Raw genomic sequence first — 16,865 nt, 5'->3', positions numbered from 1 at the left:
GTCTGAGGAGTAAAAGGTAAAAAGAATGACAAAAATGAGCAGAGCCTAAGGGACTTTGGGACACCATTGGGCAGATTAATATATGCATTCGAGGATTTCAGAAGTAGGAGAGAGAGAGATGGGCAGAAAGATTATTTGACGAAATAATGACCAAAATTTCCCAAATCTGGGAAAATACCTGAATACACAAATACAAGAAGTTTAAGAAATCCTATGTAAAATAAATCCAAAGAGCCCCACACTGAGACAAATTATAATCAAACTGTCAAAAATCAAAGACAAAAGAGACTCTTGAAAACAGCAAGAGAAAAACAACGTGTCAATATGAGTGATCCTCAATAAGATTATCAGCAGATTTCTCAGCAGAATCCATGCGGGCCAGGAGGCAGTGGAAAGTGCTGAAAGGACAACTGTCAACAAAGAAATTCTATATCCATCAAAACTGCCCTTCAGAAATGAGGGAGAAATTAAGACATCCCCAGATGACCAAAAGCTGAGTGAATCTATTACCATTTGACTTGCCTACAAGAAATCCTAAAGGCAGACCTTCAAGTTGAAAGCAAAGGACACTAGGCAGTAACACAAAGCCATATAAAAATATAAGTCTTCTCCAGTAAAGATAAAGACTTGGACAAATATAAAAACCAGTGTTATTGTTGTTGTTGTCATATTGGTTCTTAAATTCACTTTTTATTCTTTTATAGGATCTAAAAGACAAAAGCATAGAAAGTAATTATAACTCTACGTCAATGAGTACAACATGTATAAACATATAATTTATGACATCAATAACATAAAGTGGTGGGCCAAGCTGTAAGGGAGTAGAGTTTTGTATATGATTAAATTTGTTATAAATTTGAAATAAATTGTTATACCTCTAGGATGTTATATATAATTCCCATGGTAATCACAAAGAAACTATACACAAAAGGAAACGGGAAGAAAATGAAAATGTGCCACTACAAAAAATCATCTAAAAAGATAGAAGACAGTGGGGAGGACATAAAGAACCAAAAAGCTATAAGACACAGAACATAAATAATAAAATGGCAATAGTAAGTTCTATATTATCAGTAATTGCTTTACATGTAAATGAATTAAATTCCCCAACCTAAAAACCTAAAACATAGGTTGGCAAAATGGACAGAAAACAGGACTCAACTGTATGCTATCTATGAAAAACTCACTTGAGATATAAGGTCACACATAGGTTAAAAGTGAAAGAACGGGAAAAGATTTTCCAAAAGAAGAGCAGAAGTGGCTATACTGCTATCAGATAAAATTAGGCTTTAAGTCAAAAACTGTTGTAAGAGATGAAAAAAAGGATACTGTATAATGACAAAAGGGCCAATTCAAAATGAAAATAAGACAACTATAAACATATATGCACCAAACATCAGAGCTCCTAAATATATGAATCAAACATTGACAGAACTGAAGGGAGAAATAGAGCAGCTCACAATAATAGCAGGAGACTTTGGTATCCCAACACCATGACGGACGGAACAATGAGACAGAAAGATGAATCAGGAAAGAGAGGGTGTGAACAACATGGTAGACCAATTGGTCCTAAGACACATGTACAGACTACTCTACCCAACAAAACAGAATACACAAATTTCTAAAGTGCATGTGGAACATTCTTCAAGATGAACTATATGTTAGGTCACAAAATAAGTTTCAACCAAAATTTTAAAAGACTGAAAATATACAAAGTGTCTTTTCTGATCACAATAGAAAGAAATTAGAAATCAGCAGCAGAAGGAAAACAAAAAAATCCACAAGTATGTGGAAATTAAACAACACACTCTTAAACAAGCAATGGATCAAAAAAAAAAAAAATCACAAGGGAACTTAGAAAATATTTTGAGACAAATGAAAATGCAAACACAACACACCAGAACACATGGGAGGCAGTGAAAACAAGGATAAGAGAGAAATTTATAGCATAAATGATTATATTAAAAAAGAAGGAAGGAAGATCTCTAATCCACAATCTATCTTTACACCTTAAGGAACTAGAAAAAGAAGAACAAATTACACCCAAAGCTAGTAGAAGGAAGGAAATACAAAATTGGAGCAGAGATAAACAAAAGAGGGAAAAGAAAATCAATAGAGAAAATAAACAAAAACAAGTTTGTTCTTTGAAAGGATCAAGAAAATTGACAGATCTTTAGCTGGATTTTCTAAGAAGTAAAAAGAGAAGACTCAACTATCTAAATTCAGCAATGAAAGAGGGAGACATTGCTAGAGATTCTATAGAAATAGAAAGGCTTATAAGAGAGTGCAAAGGACAAGTGTATGCCTCCAAATTGGATAAGTGAGATACACGGACAAATTCCTAGAAACACACAACCTGTGAAGACTGACTCGTGAAGAAACAGAAAATCAGAACAGACCCATAACTAGTAGGGAAATTGAATCAGTAATTGAAAACTTCGCAACAAAGATAACCCCAAAATCAAATGAGTTCACTGATGAGTTCTGCAAAACATTTAAGGAAGAATTAACATCAATCCTTCTCAGACTCTTCCAAAAATTTCTGAGACCAGCACTACCCTGGTACCAAATACCCTGATACCTGATACCTGATGCTAAAGATATGACAGGGAAAGAAATCTACAGAACAAGGTCCTTTACGAATATTGATGTAAATATCCTCAACAAAATACCAGCAAATAAAATTTGAGAGCACATAACCATGTACTAAAGGATTATAACCATGACCAAGTGGGATTTATTCCTGCAATGCAGGGACGATTCAACACATGAAAATTAATCAGTGCAGTACACCACATAAACAGAATGAAGGAAAAGAAAATCATATATTATCATCACAAGTGATGCACAAACAAAAAGCATTTAACCAAATTCAACACCTTTTCTTTCTTTTTTTTTTTTTTTCCTGAGGAAGATTCACCCTGAGCTAACATCTGTGCCAGTCTTCCTCTATTTTGTATGTGAGTCATCACCACAGCATGGCCACTGACAAGTGGTGGAGGTCCACACCTGAGAATGGATCCCAGGCCACCAAAGTGTACTGTGCCAAACTTCACCACTAGGCCAAGGGGCCAGCCCCCAACACCCTTTCTTGACCACCTTTCATGACCACTGTTATGAAATAGAAGGAAACCGCCTCAACATAATAAAGGCCATAGGGGCCGCCCCGTGGCCAAGTGGTTAAGTTCGCACGCACACTGCTTCAGTGGTCCGGGGTTTCGCAGGTTTGATCCTGGTCGCAGACATGGCACTGCTTGTCAGGCCATGCTCAGGCGGAGTACCACATAGCACAGCCAGAAGGAGCTACAGCTAGAACATACAACTATGTACTGGGGGGCTTTGGGGAGAAGGAGAAGAAGAAAAAATAAATACATAAAGGCCACTTATGAAAAGTCCACAGCTAACATCATACTCAGTGGTGAAAGATTGGAAGATTTTCCTCTAATATCAAGAAACGGATGCCAGCTTTTGTCACTCCTATTCAATATAGAACTGGAAGTCCTGCCCAGAGCAATTAGGCAAGAAAAAAATAAAATACAAATCTGAAAGGAAGAAGTAAAATGATCTCTGTTTACAGAAAACTTGATCTTATTTGTGAAAAAAACAACTATAGATTCCACACACAGAAAAAAGCTGTTAGAATTAATAAACAAATTCAGCAAAGTTATAAGACACAAAATCAATGACCAGTGGTCACCACTGAAGGGTTCTTGCTTCCTTCTGACCCCGAAAGCTGAGTGCGTGCACTCTGCGTGTGCTGTGCACACACAGAGAACAACGCTCCACCCAGATGCTTTTATAGCCGTCAGTGTTATTTTCAAAGCAAATTTTATCCTGTATAAACAGGAACCTCACGAGGAAACATGAACGAGCAATAGTAGTCTTCCATACTGGCAGTCAGACCGAAGGCCTTGTTCAGTTTCCCGTCGCTTTACCATGTCTAAGCTCTCAGTTCATCTGTATTGAAAGGGCAACTCCTGGATTCATTCCATATGTGTACACACACTCAAGCACATGCACTCACACGCACACATGGAGATACACACATGAGGATACACAGCACACACACATATACATGATGACGCGCACACATAGATACATACACAATGATGCATCACAGAGAGAGATGCACAGTGATACGGACCCACAGATACAGATACACATACATAGTGCTACACACACACACACACACATATTCACACGTTTTTGGCCTCTGGTACCTGTCAATCTTAGTAAGTCCCCATTTCTCCAGAAGCACAAACACACACATATGAACATCCTGATGACTATACTAACTATATTTTCAAGACAAGACAAACCACATTTCAGTTGGCCAGCTCACTGTCTCTTTCCAAGAGGCCAATATTTCCTAAGCGGATGCTTGAAAAGATTGCAAGCATGTGAAAAATGGCACCAAAAATAGAAAGAGCGTCGCCCTTGTGGTAAAGCAGCATGGAGGTGAATTCCACGGGCACTGCGCAGATTCAAGGAGGAAAACCTCCTCCAGGGGTTAGTTGCTACCGCTCCAGCCGGGGCCATCTGATTACCCCATCACGGACGCAAAATCCTTGCAGATCAGACGGTCCACGTTAGCTGCCCGTGTTAGCGGGACCCATACTGAGCTGTGCCAACTTAATGTTCATCAATGTGAAAGATGAATTTTTGCTAAAACTAATGCTACACATTCTTTGACAGGCTGTTAAACTATACATTTTGCGATGCATAGTGTGCGGTGAAACTTCTTGTTGTGTAATGGAGAAAGCATCTTTGAGGTGTTTTTCAAATAAAGTACAATCTTCGAAAATCTATAGCCTGTTGGTCCCAGTCCATTGAACCAAAGGACAGCTGCCTTTAAAGAATGGGTTGGGATCACCTGGAAAAAAGAAGTCTTTGGTTAACTTTCACTCTTGAAGCTGATTTTCTTGAGTTCCTAGCCAGGCAATCATCTCAAAATTCAAGTTTTGAGAGAGAAAAAGGGGATTTCTAACTGTAAAAGCTACCTTTTCGTCTCGAAAGCCAGGCTTGTAGGCTTGAGTTTAAAGCGTCTTGGAGGCCTGAGGAAGAAAGAGCTCAGGAGGTGATGTCAGGGAGCCTCTACACCGCAGGCAGAGTAGGAACGCTCTGATTCTGGAGGCAGGAGGTAAGGATGGGGGAGCGGGAGAGGGAGAAGCAGATGGCTTTGCAGCTTTGCTCAGAGGCCTCCGCGTGGGCTGTGGAATATGAGAAACATCCAGTGTGGAGGGGCTTGGGGTGCTGCCTCCTCACCCCCAATCCCCAGGGTCTGCCGCTGAGGACTTTAACAAGCCCCTTGTGTATTCAGCTGCCTTGAGGGTGTGCCGCCCTTGGGGAGGGGCGCACGAGGACTGAGGAGCAGGCAGCAGAGGGCTTCAGGGCCCAGAGTAGGAAGGAAACCACACTTGGAGAGAGCTGCTTTCGAGGCGAATTCTGCAGACTTCCCACTCTTTAGCAATATGAGTGCAAATCTAAGATTAAGGAGTTGAGGAAGACACTCAGGGGAGGTTTGGCCAAGCCTGCAGCCTGAGCACGGCTCCATTCTCCTCACCTCCAGGTTTTAGGGAGTAGTTTAACACCAGCGCAGGTGTGCTAGGTGGCAGAGCCTGGAGGGAGCCCCGAGCCCTGAATTCCGCCCCTGTCTGTCCGGGAGGGAGCTGTGGGGTAGGGCTTCATTCTCTCCATGTCAGGAGAGAGCTGGGGGTCAGTGGCAGAGGACGAACAAGGCTGCACTGAGGACCACGTTCCATCCTCACAGCAGAAGAGGGTGCCCCGCATAGAGCATGTCCCTGGAGGAGCCCGTGGTCCTCCTTCCTCCATCCCTGCAGCCCCCTCCCAGGCAAACCTGGCAGGAGGGAGTGTGGCTGTGCTCCGCAGAGGGGACCTCATGCTCATCCTCGCTGGTTCTGCTCCCGGGAGACTGCTGGCCTGCCCCCTACTTCCCGGTTTGTCACAGCTTGAGGAAACCTAACCACAAACAGGCAAAGGAAAGGAGGAAACTTGGAGGGGAACTCTTGGGAGGGTCGAGGAGAACCTCCTCGGGAACCCCAGACCCCCCCCGTCCTGCCTGCGCCAGCTGCACCCACCTTCCCTCCTCTCCACAGGGAGTCTCCCCCTGCTGCCTGGGGTCCCCCATCTTCTCTGTCTCCCCGATTCCCTCTGGGTGTTGGCTCATGACTTCTCTGCAAAGGCCCTTATGACGTCAGCCATGACACTAATCTTGCCAAGGCCAATGGCGGATTCTCCACTTGCGTCTTTCTTGCCTTTCCGGCATCTGTGGCAGGCTGGCTGCTTCCTCCTCCTCCTCCTCCTCCTCCTCTGGACACTTGCATTTGCAATGCACTGGGTTTCCTCCTCCCTCAGGCCCCTTGTTCCTAATCTCCAGATGCTCGTCTTCTACCAGATCCTGGAATGTCAGCGTTCCCAGGGCGTCACCCATGTCATCCCTGGGTGATCCCCTCCAGTCCCACAGCGAGGAACACCTTATGTCCCCTGATGACATTTAGACCCCCAGTCCTGACCACTCTGTAGAGCCCCAGACTCCTGAGTTCACTGTCTACTAGTCATCTCCAATCCTGTGTCTGTTAGGCTTCTCAAACTGGCTGTGAGAACAAGCCAGGAGCATCTGACTCCCCGCCCTGGATGCTTTCCTCCCAAGGCCTTCCCCTCTCAGTAGAGGACGCACCATTCACCCCACTGCTCAGGTCAAAACCCAGGAGTTCTTGAGTCCTCTTCCCACTACCTCTAGCATCAGGATATTTTGCCGGGTTACAAAATCTATGACCAGATTCACACACATCAGGCCACACAAGTCAGAGTCATCAGTAGTTTATGCTCTTGACACAAAACACTGTCACTATTACAGTGAAACAACCAATTCAAACCTAGTGGCATCAAGCAAGCACCAATGCAGTATGCTCACGGACTCTGTGGGACAGAATTCACGCAGATGCCACAGGTGGACTCTATGTGCTGCGTGACATCTGGGCCTAAGCTGGGGGTGAGCGTGCCTGAGACACTCTTGTGTCTGTGTCTGGGCTGGGGTGACTCAGGCTGGGCTCAGCTGGACTGTTGATGGTGGCACCAGCAGGTGGTCTCTCCATGTGACTTGACGGTCTCAGAGCACGCTGGCTCCTTGTAAGCGGGAGAATCCCAGAGAGGAAGCTACTGAGAGCGAGTTTTCCATGACAGCTGGGCAAAGGCTCCATGGCCTTTTATGACCCAGCCTCAGAAGTCACACAGCATCACTTGCACCAAGTTCTATTGGTGGAAGCAATCCCAAGGCCACTGATTCAAGGTCAGGGGACACAGGCTCCACACTTCTCCAAGGGAGAGGGGTTTCCAGCCATGTTTTAAACACTTTCTAATAGTCTTTCTACTCTACTTGTCTTTTACTGTCCATTCACCACATGATGGCTTTCCAAAGGCACAAATCAAACCCAGTTAGGCCCACAGGGAGACCCTGCATCGATCCCTACCCAGCCAAGATATCCAACTCTGTACCACCAATCTCCCTCTGCCTGCATCCCAGAATTCCTCTCCCTCCACTCTCCTCCTGGACTATCACCCTCCAGCCACACTGCCCTTTCTGCCTCTTAGACTTGCCAAGCTAAGGAGCATGCTAGTCCAAGCCTTGGAACATGCTGTTCCCTCCACGTGGAAGGCACATCCCCAGATCTTCACTCACTTCCTTCTCCTCACTCAGGACCCAACTCAAATGTCACCTCCTCAGAGACTTTTTCCCCATTCCAATCCCTTATCAGTACCTGGAGTTGTTGCAGGTCTGTCTTCACGTAGGTGTCGTCTGACTTCCCCAACGAGAACATAAGCTCCTTGAGGACACACATGGTGTCCCGGAGCAGGGCTGAACACAGGGGGCCTTTATGACTGGTGGTGCAAGGCGCCAGCTGGGGCTGGTGAAGAGAGAGGGACTTTGGGTATAGACATGAGGGGGTGTGGGTTAGACGCTGTGTGAGGAGGGGTGTCAGAGACAAGGAACAAGTGATTCCAGACATCTGCATGAGAAGAGTCTGACAGGGAAGCTGTTGGGCTGGGAGAAGGAGGCTGGAGTGGTGGGGGGGCTGAGGAGTCGGCGTACAGTTCTGGGAACTGGGCTACCCTCTGTACTAGTCAGGGTTCTCTAGAGAAACAGAACCAATAGGAGGTATATAGATATACAAGGGGAGATTTATGCTGAAGGACTGGCTCACTCGACTATGGAGGCCGAGAAGTCCCACCGTCTGCCACCTGGAAGCCGGAGCCCCAGGAAAGCCAATGGCGTAGTTTCAGTCCAAACCCAAAGGCCTGAGAACCAGGGAAGGTGACGGGGTAAGTCCCAGACTGAATCCCAAAGCGTAAGAACCAGGAGCTCCAATGTCTGAGGGCAGGGGAATATGGAAGCCCCAGCTTAAGTGAGAGCTAATTTGCCCTTCCTTTGCTTTTTTGTACTACTTAGGCCCTCAATGGATTAGATGAGGCCCACCCACATTGGAGAGGATGGGTCTTCTTTACTCAGTCTACAGATTCAAATGCTAATCTCTGCTGAAATGCTCTCTCAGACACACCCAGAAATAACGTCTCACAGTCTGCCTGTGCATCCCTTAGCCTGGTCAGGTTGACACATAAAATTCACCATCACGCCCTCGAATGTTCAATCACGGAGAATGTCTCAGTAAGTCATGGGTCACCAGGAGAGATCTTGTGCTATGGAGTCGTAAAAATAACACATATGAGAAAGTTCTCATCACGTGAACGTTGCTTTCTTAGTAATGGCCGTATACAAATGGCAGACACAGAATGATACAGGCCACAGGAATGGCATGGAAGGCAGCATGCCAAAGGCTAGCCCAGCCCGTTTCTAGGAAGGAGGATGATACTTTTTACAGATGGATGAATAACTTGAGGCAGATTTACAAGGAAGACATGTTCGTAGGCCGTCAGCATTGGGGAAAGCTCCAAGTGAGCTGGCTCTGGTTCTGGTGCTTCTGATAGGTGTGCCCTAACCCGGGACAGCAGCATCGGGGTTCTGCATTTCACCCTCGCCCTCTCTGGAACTTTTCTGAGACAACGCCATTCCAAGCATGAGCTGCTCATCTCTTTAACAGTTATATGGCATCTACTCCCCTCCAGGCCGTCGCGGATTCCTGCCGATGATCCAAAGGCAGACCAGTTCCCACAGTGGGGATGGCGCTGTTTGTTGTTGTTGATGTTTCTTTCTTTCATCATATAATCAGAAACCACTAAATGATCAGTACATAAAATTTTGAGCAATACAAGTAAGTATAAGGAAGAAAGTTACACTTTTCTGAAATTCCTCTGCCCCAGGACAACTGCTGTTCACATCATTTACGCTATATAGATACTCAAGACAATAGCACTTGTGTTAGTATAATAAGTGAAAAAAAATCTATGCTTCCAAATAACATGTCGTTTATACTGTTTGGAACATGGATTTTTAAATTCTTCTGCTTAGTTATCACAATATCTATTCCTCTCTCTCCTCCTCTTCCTTGCTGACACTAAATTAATAACCTGGTAAGGATCCTCTTATAATCTTCTCTTTGCTCACATAATTATAGGTTTAGATATAGGTATATACAATTTTTAAATAATTGTTTATTAAAAATGAAATGAATGTACTTCTCAGTAGTTGCCTCTTCAGTTAAACAGTAAGTTGTGGAAACCGTTCAGCTGTTTACGGATCGCATCCACCAAATTCCACAGCTATTGCCACTCCCAGGAACAGAGGGCGCACTCTCTGCTGCCCTCCAGGAGCCACGCCAATCGCCCCACTTTGGCTGAAGCGCCGCAGTGGCCTGTCATCAGTACTTTAACTTCTTCCCCTGACCACCGGTGAAGCCGGGCATCCTTCAAGGTCAGGGTCACCCAGGGTTGGTTCTTCTCTGCCCACTGGCCCCGCTGCCTCTGTCTCCACCCTCCCCCTCTCTGAGCTTCAGCCCCGCGTGCTCTTCTCTGCGTTTGGAGGTTTAAATGGTGGAGGTGTGGGATCTGATCTACAGCTCTAAGAAGTTGATACCGAACCTCTCAATCTCAAGTTCATGTGCCTGACGCCCAGCAAGCCAAACACGGAGACATGGTGCTTGGAGATGGAGAAAGATTTATTCAAACTATGCCAAAAAGAGCAGGTGGGAGCCTGGGTCGCTCAAATCCACCTCGCCGAGAACAGGGAGCAGGGGGCTTTATAGCACAAAGGGGGCTAAGCACTGGGCAGGAGGAGCTTTGGGGAAACAAAGGGGTCACTCTCCATGAGACCCTGGGCAATCTGACTTCTGGGCTTCCTGGGCTGCTGAGGGCTGGCCATCAAGTGATCACAACCTCCCAAAGAGGTTGTCTTTCTTCTTTTTTTTGAGGAAGATTAGCCCTGAGCTAACATCTGCTGCCAATCCTCCTCTTTTTGCTGAGGAAGACTGACCCTGAGCTAACATCCATGCCCATCTTCCTCTACTTTGTATGTGGGACGCCTGCCATAGCATGGCGTGCCAAGCGGTGCCATGTCCGCACCTGGGATCTGAACTGGTGAACCTGGGGCCGCAGAAGAAGAACGTGTGCACTTAACCGCTGTGCCACCAGGCCAGCCCCTGTTGTCTTTCTTCTGCAAATCAAGCTCACAAATCCTCGAGACCAAAGCCACCCCTCAAGTTAAACCAGAAAACAGCAAATTGACAAGTTTCATCTATGCCTGTGTTGGGAACAAGGTCAAAAGGCAAATACGTTCTTACTGAATATCTGCAGTAACCCTCAGGCACCCGGCTTCGAGATCACCTGGCGGGTGTGAAAGGACCACTGGAAGGGCAAAGAGACACAAGCGACCCGCCCTGCAGTTAACGCAAGGGAAAGCACAGGTGAGCAGACTAATACGGGCTCTTTAGTGGAAACAAGTGGAACATTTCATCACATCTAGTGTTTGCCACTGGGTTCGTTAGTCCTGTTTTGCACATAACTTTTATTAGGAATGCTTGCTAACTTTACCTTTTAGCATGGACATAATCACATGATTTCTCTCTCTTAATTGGATGTTGACCGTTTACTATTATTGACCCACCCTTATAGAATTGATTATCCTTGAAGACATGTTGAATTGCTTTTAAAGACACTACTAGATTCTATTTTTTAAACTTGTATTGATAATTGGGATTGATTTATATTTCTTTTTCAGATTGCATTATTGTAAAATAACTTATAATAATAGCTACTCAAATAAACTGAGTGACTTTACAACTACTTTTTTTCCTATGGTCTGGAATCCTTTAAATATCACCGGAATAATTAATTATTGAAAGGGTAGATAGAATTTAGTTGTGAAGTGTAGTCTTGTTAAAAACATGATGAGCTGCAATCATATTCTCAGTCTTTCTATGAAAATTACTATCTTTTCCTCTAATTTACATTTTGATGGATTGTGCGTGTGTCACCACGGAGCAGGGCGCAGCATTCTCTTCCAAGTCATTTGATCACCTGTCTCCATGGTGATGTCTTCCTTTTCTAATGTCATGCAACATTTATCTCCTCCTTTTTTAACTCATCAGGCTTATAAGAATTTTATCTATTCTGTTGGTTTTTGAAAAAAAAAAAAACTAACTTTCAATGAAAACAACCCAAAAAATGGAAGATATATCATCACCATGTTGTGTGGGACCAAAAAATCAAAAATCTAACTTTCAGATTTATTGGTACCATTTTTTACTTCAAACTTATTAATTTCAGCTTCTGTCTCTATGAAATCTCTCTCCCTAGCTTTATTTTCTATTTTTTTATTTCTATATTTTTCAGCTAAACACAGAGGTCCTTTATTTTTAGCCTGCCTTTTTAGTAATGGAGGTGATGGGGTTGAAGACAGGCTGCCCCCTTCCCCTCCCACCACCTCCCCCGCACCCCGCCATGCACCACTCTGGTATGTGGATTATTTTGAGCTGAAGACAATAAAGGCTCGGAAGACTCCGAAAGAACGTTTGTCCTTCCCCCAAATTGCCTAAAAGAATTTAAGATAGAAGGCCTGATCCAGGAAGGAGCTAACACCATGAAATAACTCTAGTATGATGTAAAACAGGTGTGATAAGAAAGGCACCCACAAGCCCATCTCACTGAAATTCCATCTCTCAGGCCACGTTCTCTAGAGGTGGCCCATCAGAAGTTGTCTGACAAACATTTGCTTTCCATCTCCATGTGAACTGCCTTCCTCCCCTTTGAAGTCCCAAACCACCACCCCCAACATCCTCCATTGTCTTTAACTGAAGATGGTATTTAAGGTGGTGACTTGGGCCATCGTGGTGAGATGCTCAGTTCTCCTGGGTTTCTCCCATGTATACAAGTTATTAAACTAACTTGCCTTTTTAACTGTTTGGCCAGCCCTGAGAACCAGAGGGAAAGGGCTGGAGGATTCTCCCTCTTCCCCAACAGAAGGAGGTAAGATAAGAGATTTTCCCTTGAGTGTAGTTTTCATTGGTTTTGAGGTGAAAATGTCTCCCTTCTATTGCTTTCTGATCACGTGTGGAAGCTCAATCCCCTGCAGGACTGTGGATCCCCGTGTGGAAATCCCTGCTGAGCATCACAAGGAGGACCCTGGGAGGGGGAGGGAGCGCCCAGCTTTGCTGGCTCAGACTCCAGGAATGAGCACTGCCATGGAGCCGATGCGTGCCTTGGTGCCTGCATTTGGGGGACACTCACCCATTAGCCCAGAATTATAATGTTCTAAGCTCAGAGGGCTTCACATACAAACCTCACTCTCGCATGTTTATGCAAATCATTTTCGAAGGGCACAAAGCAGAGAACCATTTCAAAAGGCAGTCCACAAGGATGGCTTTGAGGACAGGGAGGATGAAAAACTCCCAGAAAATACATTAACTACGGAGATTAGCTGTTATGTTTCTCTATGCTCGTATTTGCAAACCTTGGCAATTGCCGCCTATCTCACTCAAGTGAGACTGTCCATCGGATATGAAATGCTTGTCTATTTTTTCCAAAATAGACCTGTTTGTAAACTCATTTTATTTTCCTTCTTTCTCAGAAGCATCCTTTTTGCATTTAAGGTGAATTCTGTATCTCTTTTAAACCCCATCATCTGTACTTAAAGGGAGATATAGTTCCAATTTTAACCTTCTATATAACTTTAAAAATACGTTGATGACAATTAATATCATATGAGATTTAATGGTCTATAACACATGACTTACAAAAAACATCTGTAGTAAAAACGCCGAAATCAAGAACACATCAGGAGAGGCACAGGCAGACTTGATGCTCTGCGTTCGTTTATTGTGTTCTTCTCTCTCACCTAAGCGTGAAAAATTCTAACTTGACTTGAAATAGCGAAAAATAGGGGAAGAAATCTTCAGTTCACCAATCATTTTTGCTGAAATAACTAAGTTCGGGCTGCCGTTAACACAGTAATGACAGAACAAAGGACAGATGAATGACTGTTACTGTGAGGTGTGCTCTTTCAAAAGGACTGTACGGGAAGGCTCTCAATCTTGCATGCTGGAGAGGTTTCTAAAGAACAAAGAAGGGATACAGGATGCCAGAAGACATTTATTTAAATGTCACTTATGCACTGAGTAATGGGAATTGAAGGAGTCCCAATTGAGATAATAAACCAATTTTTGCGAGTCAAGACGAAGTAATTAATTATTCAAGGACAATGACTTCTCCTTCAACTTCATTTCCACAGACCACGTTTACTCTTGGCTGTTTAAATAAGAAACAGGCTGCACGAGACATTCACTAGCACCTTCTTAAATAAGAAACCAGCTGGAGTTCAATTCAGAAACCTGAACTGGAGTGTCTGTGAGTCTCAACGGGCATGGGGGCTGCACCCAGGCAAGGTGGGTCCCTGCTCTCCCACACTCACGATGGTGGTGGCTGGACTGGCTGTGGTTCCAGCAGGGGCAGGGTGGCAAACTGAGGGTGGACCCCTCAGATTTAGCAAAGAGAAGCTTGCCCTCGGATCACAGGCTTGCATTCAGATATTCCCCTCAGGAAAATGTTGCTGGATGGGAAGATTGTTGGATTTGAACTGGTAATAATTCATCTTCGTTCCTGCGGCCTCCTCCCAGGGTTGCGGGGAACAGACGGGGGGAGTCCTCGAGATGTGGAGAAACCCTGTGGAATAGGGAGAGACTGCCAAACTCTGAGATGCAAATGATGTCGAGCATATTCTACTGTGCCGGTTGGACCTGCCATTAATCTTCTCTAGGGCTTAATTTCCCAAAAGAGTTATACTAGATAATTTCTATGTTCTCGTTTAGCTCCAAATTTAGGACTTGGGAATGATGTAAAATATAAGGCATCCTTTTAGTTCAACATGACAGAATAGGCTGCATTTACCTGTACATTTTTCTCCAAAAATCTTACTGTATTAATCAGGTTCTCCAGAGAAATAGAACCAAAATGATGTGTGTGTGTGTGCATTTATTGTAAGGAATTGGTTCATATGATTATGGAGGTGACAAGTCCCAAGGTCAGCACTCCACAAGCTGGACTCCCAGGAGAGCTAGTGGTGTGGTTCAGCCTGAACGCCTGGGATGCAGCAGGGGAAGGCGAAAGGGTGGGGACCCCCAAACTTCTTAGGTGCAAGGTCAGTGCTGGTGTGACCTGAGGAGCCAGAGCAAGGGGATATAAATGATAGGAAATGCGCTTCCCTCTATGCTTGAGATCCTCTTTCCTGCCTGCAGCCCCAGCCTGGCCAGGAGGGCCAGCAGGGAGGCACACGAACTTGCTGCAAGGAGATGGGAGTGCCAATGAAAGGAAGTCTTCCCTTTTCCCATGATCTCCTTAATTCCCTGCACCAACAGCCATCTCGGCTCCTTCCACCTGTCACCCACCCCTGGACCCAGCTGGAAACTGGGCCCCTTCCGACTAAGATGTGACTTCGCCCCATTTGTTCACCTGCCGTGAACATAACTCTCTCCACTTGGCTCAGTAGATTCCAGTAGGCTCTCTGATCATATATATTTATTAATTTATATAGAAGCTTCTTGTCGCATTAAGGGTTTATGTATAAAGGAAAGCTCCTGTATAGAGGGACGGTGAGAAAGTTCTGTTTTTGAGGATACTGAGTCCTCTTCTCCACAAGGACAGCCGTGATGAATTAGAGAGTTCTCATATATGAACACCTACCATGAGATACTCACTGTCTAATGTGCTTTGCATATGTTGATTCATTTATTCCTCATTAGAAGCTCAAACAACCATCATTTTGTTTGCATTTAAAAGGTAAGAGAAAGTAAAAGTTCAGGCAGGTAAAGACCTTGTCCGCATCACAGTGCCTGTAAGTGTCTGACGTGGCATTGGTCTCAGATCTGTTTCCCTCCTTTGCATCCTCCCTCCCTCCCTCTCTTTTAGCAGACATTTTTGAGCACCCGCTATGTGCAAAGATCTATGTTGGGTTTTGCACACCAACCATAATTTGTGTAGTGCCTTCAGGTCACCTGCTATCACTGACATCATCCCTCCTGGTGTGCTGAGATGGCATTCTGAGTGTTTCCAGGACGCGAACGCCTTGGCTGTGCATGGGAGAAGAAGACCATGCAAATCCACTGGTTTGTCTGTGCAGGTTGGACAAGCCAGTGGAGCCGACGTGTCGGAAAAGTCTGAGAATGAACACCGGATCCTTGCCTAAGAATCTACTTGGGAAATTGATCAACAGGGTCAAGTTGATTTTCCCCTTTATTCCTCAGAGGAGAGTAAAAATTCTCAGCATAGATTACCTTGACAAAGTCATCTTTGATGCCTGCAAATGGGTGGGAGCTCCAGCACGGATTTTCTAATAAGAAAGATGACTATGGAAGGATGTAGCAAGTGAAAGTGGCAGAAAGAAGAAGGCGGTGGAGACTGTGGTTGCCTGGGGTTGGCCTTGCTGCCTATCCTGACTTGAGTCGACACGGCCAGAGGCGCCCTCCACCCTTCTGCTCCCTGCCCCTGACTGCTTCAGCAGTCCTTCTTGCCCTCTGGCATCTGTGTTCGGCAATGGGAAGCCCTGGCTAGACACAGAGGGAGGGAGAGAAGGACGCCTGTGTTCCTATTCCCCAGATGCCTTCCCTGTGTGGTCACTTCAAGCCAGCTGGACCTCTGCTGGAAGGCCAGAGCTCCTGCCAAGGTGATGCTCTTCATGTGACTATCTCCTTCTGGGTTCTGGTTTCTGCTCCTGCTATTGGGATATCAAGGGCCCCACACTTACTCGCCCTTGTGGTTTCTCTCTACTGCCCACCTTTTTGCAAATAATCCCTTTATTAACCTCTCCTCAAACTATCCAATTTAAGGGTGCCATCTCTCTCCTGCTTGGGTTCCAACTGTTACATGCTGCACTCCGTCTTCACTTTCTTCTGTGCCTCTCTCCATGCCCTCGTTTCTCAACTTCCATCCATAGGCCCAAGTCTTGTACAACACCGAGCTTGCACACCCTGAGCAATGAATGGAGAGCCTGAAAAAATAAGGTGGTAAGTTCTAGGGGGAAAAACTCGGCTTGAGGATCTGGCAAAACTGAGTTGACACTTTAGGTCTGAAATCATGGCCCTTTTCCCTGGGGCAAGTTACTGGTCCCCTTCATTTCTCAGTCCCCTCATGTGTTCTCCCTCTGCTGTGGACACCATGAGTTTCCTGGAGGAACAACTCCCTCCGTGTGGTTCAGCAGAGCTGACCTGTCCCCAAGGGAAAGGAGGATGGGTGTTTGACCTGGCCCGGCTCGGTAGAACGCTGAGTAACTCTGGAGCGCCACTGGTCGGGAATGAGCACCTCCTCAGACCAACGCTGCGCCACAGGCCCTGCTCTGCAGAGCTGGGGAGAAGCACCCACTCAGTGTGGAGGAGAGGAGGACCATGCCGGGAAACCGCGCTGTGCCT

Source organism: Equus przewalskii, chromosome 22 (assembly GCF_037783145.1).
Source record: "Equus przewalskii isolate Varuska chromosome 22, EquPr2, whole genome shotgun sequence".
NCBI lineage: Eukaryota > Metazoa > Chordata > Mammalia > Perissodactyla > Equidae > Equus > Equus przewalskii.
The sequence above is the reverse complement of the archived record's forward strand: the minus strand, read 5'-3'. Positions refer to the sequence as shown.